The sequence below is a fragment of the Ambystoma mexicanum genome, chromosome 11 (genome assembly GCF_040938575.1).
Source record: "Ambystoma mexicanum isolate Mex_15411 chromosome 11, UKY_AmexF1_1, whole genome shotgun sequence".
NCBI lineage: Eukaryota > Metazoa > Chordata > Amphibia > Caudata > Ambystomatidae > Ambystoma > Ambystoma mexicanum.
Genome location: NC_090934.1, coordinates 1,415,741,980 through 1,415,752,661, shown reverse-complemented (window position 1 = coordinate 1,415,752,661; position 10,682 = coordinate 1,415,741,980).

The window sequence follows — 10,682 nt, the reverse complement described above, 5'->3', positions numbered from 1 at the left end:
AGCATATTAAACGCACCACATCATTGATCGTGTTTGCTAAACGTACCCCAATTCTCAAATCATAAGGATGCCATACTATACCATACTGATGATCTCTAATGAATGTGTATGGATCCAAGAGCTGTCTGTCTTGGGTTGATAAAGCTATGTATAGCATGTATGTATGTGATTTATAAAGTACAAACCTACTGGGGATACAAAGAAGCACTGTACAAATTGGATGCACCCTAGGGGTTACAACCCAAGGGGTTCAAGTAGGGGCAGAGGCTGCAGCAGACTTGGGTGAAAGTGGGTTAAGTGGACAGAAGCTATTGGGAAGATTCTCTTTGAAGAGTGGGGCATTTAAGTCCCATCTTAATTGTAGGATGGGTTGAAGTTTTATCTGCATTGCTAATGTCTTCCAAAGGCAGGGTGCATTGCAGGAAAAGGGCCCATTCCCCGTTTTTCCACTTTGCAGTTCTTTTGTGCCAGCCTGGCGATGTTGTGGCTTCTGGTGGGGTGAAGCCCCCCGGAGATGGAGAGTGTGTCGGCTAAGTAGAGTGGTGCGTTTTTGGGGCTGCGTCTTTTCAGAATGAGAGGGCTGTCCTAAACACCATGAATAGTTGAAGGGCAGACAGTCAGTGCAGCTCCTGGAGAATTGGGCTGATGTGGTGGAAGCTTCTTATGTCTGTGATGAGGCATACTGCAGCATGGTGGGTGGCTTTCAGAGGAGCCAAGGGGCCATGGTGTACTACTATACCACTAACAATGAAACCATCAGACTCCATACCATGACAACCCCAACCTTAACACTCACTTGAGCTATGGTATTGATGGTTAAAGTGAGTGTTAAGGTTGAATTTGAAGTGGTATGGAGTAACAGTTTATACTTCAAGTTTCATGTTTGAATTTGCATTGGAATACAGTGTTTGCACCTACTTTTGAAGACATTACTTTTTGTTATCGAAACACAAACTTGTATTTATTTATTTATTTATTTCAATGTTGGTATTTTGTCTCAGTTATCTTGTAGGTATTATGGCATATAATATATGAGTATATCTCATATAACTGTATGCCGCTTAAGTGTTTGCTATAAGAGTGTTGAAGTGTTTAAGCATAACAGTGTATAGATTATGAGCATATACCCTAGAAGAATGCATCGTGCAAGGGTATATTACATTTGATGAGTGTATTTTGTATTACTGAAGTAAATAGAGCAAATGAGTGCACAGTCATGTGAGCGCATGTCATATGTGTACATGGCATCTCTATTTATTTCATGTGTGTCTGTATGGTAAATTAGTATATTGAGTGTATGCCTATGCAGGCCTCGCAAATTCTTAAAAACCTGCTAGACCTGCAGGGTGAGTTCCTTAGTTTACATACTCGGCCTATGAAAAATGCAGTTGCCCCATGGTGGTGTGTGACAGAATATTTACCAGTGTTTTCTGTAAAATCATGCGTGTCATCATAAGCACACTTCATGTTTGGTGCAATGCTGCCACCCAAGGCAAGCCATGCACTGTGAAACATTTATTGGCCATTTAATGCAACCAGAGTTTGTTTGTAGTAGATGGCAAAACAAAGTTTCAAACTTCTCCATATTGAGTACCATGCAAATGGTACTCATCCTTCCTAAAATCTTATTTCCAGTGTGAGTGGTCTATCAGATTTTGTAAGACCTAAATATCTGTATGGCACGTGTTATATGAGTGTATGGTGCATGAGTTGCAGATGAGTGTTTTTGGTATGTGGGCACCTGACTGTAGGCTTTATGGCACATGGGAGTAAGGCATATGAGTGTATGGCTTCTGAGTGTGTGGTGTGTGAGTGTAGGTTGTGTGTATGGAGTTTGAGTCTATGAGTGTGTGGTGTATGAGTGTACCTCAAATGAGTCTATGACATATGTGCTTATGTTATATTAGTATATGACAAATGTATATATGGCATATGGGTGTATGCCATATGATTGTATTTTATATAACTATGGCATATGAGTTCATGGTTTATGAGTGTTTTGTATGTGAGAATGTGGGTATGAGTGTCAGGCGTATGAGGTAAATGTGTATGTCATGTCATTGTATGTCAGTGTATGTTGTGTGAGTGTATGGCATGTGAGGGTGTAGCGTAAGTGTGTTGCATGCTTTGGGGCTAAATATTTTTTCTTTCACCTATTGGAAAACCTCATGTTAAAAGCTGTTCAAAACACAATTAAAACATTTATTTTTGAAAAATAGATGCTCTCCATGAAAAATTCAGAAATGTTACATGTTGTGGCAGATGCCTCCACATTTTATTGTGGCATTGTTTGAAAATGTGCCATGCAAGACTTCCGAGTTATTAGGAAAAGGTATTTCTTCTAACTCCATACACAATGGGCCTCATTATGAGAATCGAGCTAAAAATGCAGTCATTACCGGCATGGTGGTATCAGCGCATCCGTGCACCCTTGACGCCACTAATAGCAGCTGATTACGAGTGCGCGAGCATGCGCAAACCCCCATGCCATTAATGGCTGCACCGCCATGCCGCTAAAGGCCCCCCAAACCCCTGATACCGGCATCACGGAATCCGCTGATACCGCCTCTGCCAAGGAGCAACCCCTTAATAACAGACCCGGAAATACCATCATGCAAATACCGGGTTCGTAATACCGGACCCGGAAATAGCGTCATCGCGCCTGAAGGGGAAATGCGCCGGTGGCCATCTTAAAAAACATAATCCATTGCAATCCTCCTAACACAGCACTGGTACAGAGTGGAGAGCAGGCCCAATCAAGCTACAATGTCCAAGGCTACTCGGAATTCCACCCACCGCATGCGCCAGAAGCGCTTCTTGGACAAAGAGCTGAATATGCTAGCGGACACGCTGGCAGCCCATGCCGATGAGGTCTCTGCCAATGACCTAAAGCGCGCAGCCCAACTGCGCACAAAAGAAATATGGGAGGAGGTGGCACGGAAGGTGACCGCAGTTGGCACCACCACCCTCATGGTGAAGGATTGAAAAAAAAGGTGGGACGATCTACGTCTCCAGGTGCGCAATATACTTTCAGCCAACCGCAGGTAGGCCATGGCTACAGGCGGTGGGGACCACTCACCCACCAAATTAACGAGATGGGAGGAGACATGTAGCACCATGATCAATATGGAATCGATCAAGGGCTTTGGAGACATGGAGATGGGTGTGCCGTCATCGGTAGATGGAGGTGAGTGTCCCCACAAACCCCAGATAACCAAAGCATGACGTAGCACAAAAGATGTGAAAGTGAACCAAGCCAATGCATGGCCCAACATACACACATATATAGATCCATGTCCAGATTGTGGCCCAAACCCTGGCACAGTGATATGCATGGTGCGTGCCAATCCCAATACCAACAGACACCCAACACACAGGGAGAAATCACATGTCACACAGCACGCAAACTGCAATACAACGGTATGCCACCTAGTACACATCACTCCAGAGAGGAGAGTCCACAATGTATGCCAATATGCCCCCCCCCCATTACAAGTACCCTGCAATGCATGAAACCTGAACTACTGAACAGCACCAAATCATGCATCTTGCACGTTCCACCATCACTGATGCCCTGCATCTCTTCTTCCCCCACAGGCACAGATGCAGAAAGTGAAGGCCAGGAGCCTGCCCCAAAGGCCAGCACATACTCCAAGGGATTCAGGGCCAGTCAAGCAGGCACGGAACCTTCAACCTCCAGGGCACCACCGATGGCCAGACTGCAACACAGACCAGCACCAGCAGTAGCGGACAGGCCAGCTGAGATGGAATCAACACGTGAGACACCATCTGATGCCACTGCCACAAAGGAGTCATCAACTGTTGCAGAGGCAGAGGGTGATGGCACGCAGTCTGCTGCCACCAGTTCGATTGGGGAGGTAGCTGCCTCAGCCCCCCTCAGCGATGTGGAGGGCAACGGCAAGGATTTTTTAGGCATGGACAAGAACCTCCATGTGGTATGTCCTCATACCCCGAGCCCCCAGCCCACCCCACTGAACTCCACACAGGGCACACCAGTCAGCCCCATGCAAGTACATGCCGAAGTAATTGGGAGTCCCCATCTGTCGTCCCCATCAGAGGGCAGTCCAGATTTTGCCCACCGTGCCACTGCACCATCCACCTCCATAGCCACCACCAACATGGAGGCCGGCTTGACGAGGGTTGAGGCCCGCCAGGATAGCATGATCGAGCTGGTCTGGCAGTATATGGCGGAGGGGGAAATGACCCACCGTGAGATACGCGAAGCTAATGCAGCTAACATCATAGCCATGAACACCATGGTCATTTGCGATAGTTTAGCTGCTGTAACCCAGGTTCTTGGCAGGATTGCTGAACTTTTGCAGCAGCAACAATCGGCACCGACGGTCCCACAGGCATCCACCTCTACCCCATCGACCACACCTGCCAGCTCGATTCCCACAAGCCCTGTGCGCATGTCCAGGCACAGCGAATGCCACACAGACATGCTGCCTCCAGACCCAAATAGAGGCCGCAACTAACAGGTCCACCCTACATGTGCTAACTGCCACCCGGGTAAAATCATGATTGGCACATCATGTGTGGGATGACAATGGGTGAGGGGGGGTGGTGTTGGGGTGTTGTGGGGAGGGGGAGGGGGTGTTGGGGGTGTTGTGGGGAGGGGGGAGGTGATGCTGGGGGTGTTTTGGGGAGGCGGGAGGGGGTGTTGGGGGTGTTGTGGGGAGGGGTGAGGGGGTGTTGGGGTGTTGTGGGGAGGGGGGAGGAGGTGTTGGGGTGTTGTGGGGAGGGGGTACAGGGTAGGGGGGAGGGTGTGTGTGAGGTGGGGGGTTCAAGCACAATAATGTTAACTATCCAATACACCTGTTGTGTTCAAAATCATATCATGACTGGACATTGTTTATTTCGTGTGTGTTTATTCAATTCATGACAGCGCACAGTGCCCAAATCCCCACACACACCCTGTGTCCATATGCACACAATCCCAGTGCCCACTGTAGTACTAACACAGAACCATCGTCATCCCTGTGGTTCAGAAGAAATCGTCAATCAGTGATTGGCGCGCAGCACGGCCATCTTGTGCATCGTGAAATGGCAGGGGTGCTGTTTCTCCTCCATCATCATCATCATCCTCACCCAGTGCATGCAGGTCAATGTCAGGTGGCAGTGGCACGTTTCGCCAGATGCACATGTTGTGCAGCATGACACAGACAATGGTGATCTTTCCCACCTTCTCAGGCCCATAAAGGAGTGCTCCACCAGACCTGCTTTTAACAGGCCAAAGGTCTACTAAATCACAGCACGGGTACGGGTATGAACCGATTGTACTCCTCTTCGTGCGTGTTCTGCGGGTTCTGTACAGGGGTAAGTAGCCACGGCTTCAAGGGATAGCCACCATCACCTGCATGGGAGCACAATGAGGTATGTGTGAGTCAATATCTGACATGACATCTTTAGGAATCACTGCCATGGCTGCAGCTATTTGGTGTTGACATGCACATGTGCCAGGATGTATGCACACAGGTTCATTTGACGCTAGGTGTGCTGTACTATGATCTGCTGGTGTGGATTGCGTTTTCCAGATGATGCAGGGTGTTCACTTGCATGCCGATGCACATGTACTGTGGATGCAGAACAGTGTTTTTCCACCCATATTGGTGATGTATATTACTCTGTTTATATTGCCACTAGCGGCATTGCCACAGGTGTAATCATGTTTTGTCATCCATCGCTTGACATTCCCATGGTGGCCTGCTTGTACAACTGGCATATTGTCGTTGCAGTGCAGCATTGGTCTTATGCATGGCATTGATGTGTCATGTTCAGGTTGGGATGTTCAGGGCAACAGTGTTTAGCTGTATGTGCATTGTCCACTCCCCACCCAATCTCAATCAGGTGGAGTGTGCACCCCCCAATCTCACCCAGGTGGAGTATGCACCCCCCCCAATCTCACCCAGGTGGAGTATGCATCCCCCAATCTCACCCAAGTGGAGTACGCACCCCTCCATCTACCCACCCCACTGCACTGCCATGGGCCTGTCAGGCAATTTACCAAGCAGCCAGGCACGTCGTCCAGCATGTCGCTCCATGTAGCAGGGTAGCAAAGAGTTACGCAGCACCATGGCATCATATCGGGCACAACAATGTGTGATGATCTTGCTGGAGTCACATACCATCTGCACATTGATGAAGTGGTATTTGTTACGATTGCGGTACACCACCTCTATGGCATGAGGGACCACCCTCTACATGGGTGGAGTCGAGGGCACCAACGCAATTGGGCATGCCTGCCAGTGTGTGGAAGCCAATTTAAGTGTCAGCAAGCTCCTGGCCAGTCCGTGGTAGGAATATGTGGATGCTTGCGTGCTTCAGGAGGGCATCCAGCACTTGGGTCAGCATGCGTGAAAAGAGAGGTTGTGATATGCCTTGCAGCTGCCCCACTGTGAGCTGGTAGGTGCCTGTGGCCAGGAAGTGGAGCACTGACACTACCTTCAGTAGAGGGGGGATGGCAGTGCGGATTTCTGTCAGGCTGACGATGTCGTTGTGTATCATGTCCACTATGGTGGTGATGGTGTTCCGGTCCAACTGGTACAGGGTGAGATCTGCACAGGGGTTAGGTTGAATGCTCTGGCTCTGATGCAAGGGATTGGTGGCTGCCTACGTGGTACCACTGGCTGCACTGGTGGGACTTGCTGGGCCTGTCTCACCCTCCTTCTCCTCCTGCGTCTCCTCTGTGCTGCCTGTTGTTGTTGTAGTTGTAGTTGTTGGTGCTGGTGTAGCATTACAGGCATGTCCTCCAGCGCCAGGATTGCAACAGCAAATGTGATCATTTTGGTGTAGGAAGGGGTGTGGTGTTTGGGTGTGCTCCTTTTGTACTGGGACACGCTCCATTGCCTCCACTTGTGGTGATTGTGTGCACCTGTGGCAGTTGGCTATACTGCAGGTTGCTATTTATGGGTGGTCTGCGATGCCTGTAATACTGCCATTGTGCAGGCCCTATTTACCACCTTCGGGATGCCAGTAAGTGCATGCCGGCGTGACTTGTGATGTCCTCCTGTTAGCAGCATCCCAGTATTTCTGCTGCGAAGGGGCGCGTGTACGCGCGCATGCCGGTAAGAAGGGGAACGGTATGGGTGGTGGCGGTATTACCGGGTTGTTGGCTCGTAATGGCCCGGACTGATAATTGGTGCCGGTAATACCATTCCGCCTTCCTTTTTTCATTACCTCCATGCTCGTAAGGAGGCCCAATATGCTTTGGCTGGACTTTATATACTCTCTCATAAAGAATTATATGCATTTTCAGTTCACTCAAAAACATAGCAATGCCCCTTTATTTTTATTTAGACACTCACATAGATGCATCTGTAAAATAACCAACTAAACAGTGAACTATGCCATAAACCTGCTAGAAGAAATTGGACCCTGTCCTTTACTATTAGTCATCCTTCAAACATCATTAGGATTATGGGGGGGGGGGGTTCTGTGGGTGAGAAGAAACCGTTTTGTCGATGCACCTGCAAAAGGCAAGCTCGACAGGCTGAAGGATGGCTCAAGTAAAGAGGTTGCACGAAACAAACCACTGGTTATGCTTTCTATAATGTAGAATCTCATCCAATCCAAAGATGCAGAATTAAGATCAACAGAATGCATTTATGTATTTATTTATTCGTTTATAGGGTGTGGAACGCCCGTGGGCATCGGAGCGCCATAACAAAAATCCAAGGTGCAACAGTAATGAACGGGACAAAGGAAAGGGCACGGGCTAGGGCCTAACAGAGGAGAAGTTAGGGGTTTCAATGGACTAGTAAGGTACCATTTAACTAAGAGCTGGGGGTACTTATAATTATTAGTTACTGATCCTTGAATACCTGATCAGTGCTGATGGGGGTTTAATCAAGTAGATTTGAATGACTCCCACCTCCTATAGGAATTCAGGGGCAAGGGCCCATGGTTGCTTACGCAACCTGTGATTGTCTCGCAGGCCCCATTCGTTCCCAGCGGTTAGCATTTGGTACATTTTGTGTGAAATTCAAGGCAATGCCATGTTTGAGAGTCGTACTTTAACATCTCTTTCTGTCCATTGCCGTCAGGCCCGTGGCTTTGGATTACAAGGAGGGGATGGTGGGTACAAACAAGCAGGCAGAATGGTGCCGTGCTCTCCTACACAGGGACTCCATGACACCCCAGCCAGTGTTTTCCTTACTGGTACCGATCGTGATGTTCAGTACAACTGGTGTGCATGGTGGTGCAAGTCACCTGCCTCTATAGGACATGCACGTTTGTCTTGGGGAGCAGAGAGGGTTTAACCCTCACCTTTGGAAATCTCTTGACTCCAATATGTCAATATGCATATTTTAAATAACTTTGGGTCCCCCCCCTAAGTTACTAGGGGAATCCAGACGTGGACCCCTTGCTCACTATTCTTAGAGAGGCACAGCTCCACCCTACTGATGAGGTCCAACGAGACTGAAACACGTGTCTGGGAAAGCTGTTGGTACTCTTGTTAAGAGGAGAATTGCCTAGCATGTTGGTGCTGGACTGCCCCAGGGCAGGACAAAGACTGATATGCTTTGGATATTTCTCCTTTGTGAAAGCTAGTGAGCTAAAAAATTTGGGTGAGGCCCTTTTAACCAGGACTAATGTCTGGAAGAGGGATTCAATATGTCAACCAGCATTTATTAAAACGATTGTTATTGGCCTTTTAAACAATCGTGTTAGTCCTCTCTCTCACAATTATTACGCTAGCAACACTCTCATACTGCCACCTCCAGATACCTGCATCGTGTTAGATTGAGGTCAAGTGCAAGAGGCCATCATTATGAGTTGGGCGGTGCAGAATTTACGTGCCTGTATTATTTTAGTTTGCCAGTGGGGTGGAGAATTACCTGCCGGTTAAGACCTGGAGGTAATTCATGCACCGTACCGGCAAACAATAGCCAGTATTACAGACACCTACGGAGTTCAATAGAAGTACCACTGTCACCCACACTCATAATGCCGCTAGACTGCGTGCCGGTAGCAGTATTTACATTTGCTGTATCCTGGTGGAATTACCATCAGGATATCAGTAAACTCATAATGAGCACCAAAACATGAATCATGCAAGCATTATTAAACAATTACATTTTTTCATAAGGTTTCGATCTTCCAAAACAATAACAATATGCGCTGCATGTGTGTATGAGGCTTCTTTTCTTGCTCGTGCCAGAGACCGTTCCGATTAATTGTTTATTTTTTAAGTGAAGGACTTTGGTCCTAGCTTCTCCGATCTGTTTTCTACTAAGGTCAATGTATAGCTATTTTTTTATTTTTTCATTTGTTGGGGTCAGGAGATGGATGTTCCTGTTTTCTTTGGTTCCAGGTGGACATCAGCTGTTTTATTGCTCAAGTGGGTGAGCAGTTGGTTCAGGAAGCAATCTCTCTCGCTGACAGTTTTGATACAAGCACTGGCAAGGCCGACAGTTTGGGCTTTGTGTAGGCATGGGAAAGGCACTTGCCAGGCACTGCCGATCCAACATGTCCAGTAAACAATCACCCAATTTCTATCGCTCCTTTCCTGGACAAACGTCTGGAAATGCTGGCCATCTCCCAGCTTACCCTCCACACTGAATCTGTTGGATGCCTACATGACCATCAGTCCGGCTTCAGAGCAGCCAGGGGCACGGAAACTGCTCTCCTGAACACCCGTGAAGATCTGCTCTCTAACCTCGAGTCCATCTCTCCCATTGTTCTTATCCTCCTTGACCTTTCCTCTGCTCTCAACACAGTCAATGGCGCCACCCTGATCAACAGACTCCGTATGAAGCTGGGCATCATGGACCCGACCCTGGCGTGGCTGACCTTCCTCCTACACAGTCCATCCCAGGTCCAACTTGGGTCCTTTCTCTCTACCACCTCTCTCTCTCTCCACATATGGTGTCCACCGGGCCTCTATCCACTCACCCTGGCTCTTCAATGTCTATCTGGCCCCATTGGCACACCTGATCTCCTCCTTCTCTTTTAACTTTCAGCGTTATACGGATGACACTCAGCTTTCTTTGAGGCTTCCTTCAGCGTCCTTGCCTCCTTCGCTCATTCCTGACTGTCTATCCGCGCTTCAGGATTGGTGCACCTCCAACAATCTTTGCCTTAAGGCCTGTAAGACAGAGATTCTTCTCACTCTGGCCACCGTTCTTGGGACCTCTACCCTCGCCTTACTGTGAGGCAAAAAACCTTGGCGTCATCTTCGGCTCCACCCCCTCCTTCTCTCCTCACATCATGGACATTGTCAAAAGGGCCCATGTCCAGTTGCACCTTTTCGGAGGTATTCTACCTTTCCTCACTTTCCCCCCAAAAGCTCAATGCCTCCAGAGCCCTGGTTCACTCCAGCCTGGACTACTGCAACAGCCTCTTTCTCAATCTGCCTACCTCTACTCTTCACCCCCTGCAACTAATCCAGAACAGTACTGCAAGACTTATCCTTGACCTCAAGAACAGGGCCCGTATCTCTCCAAGACCCTCTGCATCATCCACAAGGCTTTCTGGGGCTAGGGCCCGCACTACACCCAACTCTCTATTGCAAAATACCTTCATTCTAGAGCCCTTCACACAGGTACCTCCAACTGTCTGAGGGTCAGATGCTTCTCCAGGCAAAGAGTGGGAGTAGATATCTCTCCTTTGCAGGCACCTCCCTCTGGAATGGCCTGCCTGCCCCTCTCATACTTGAG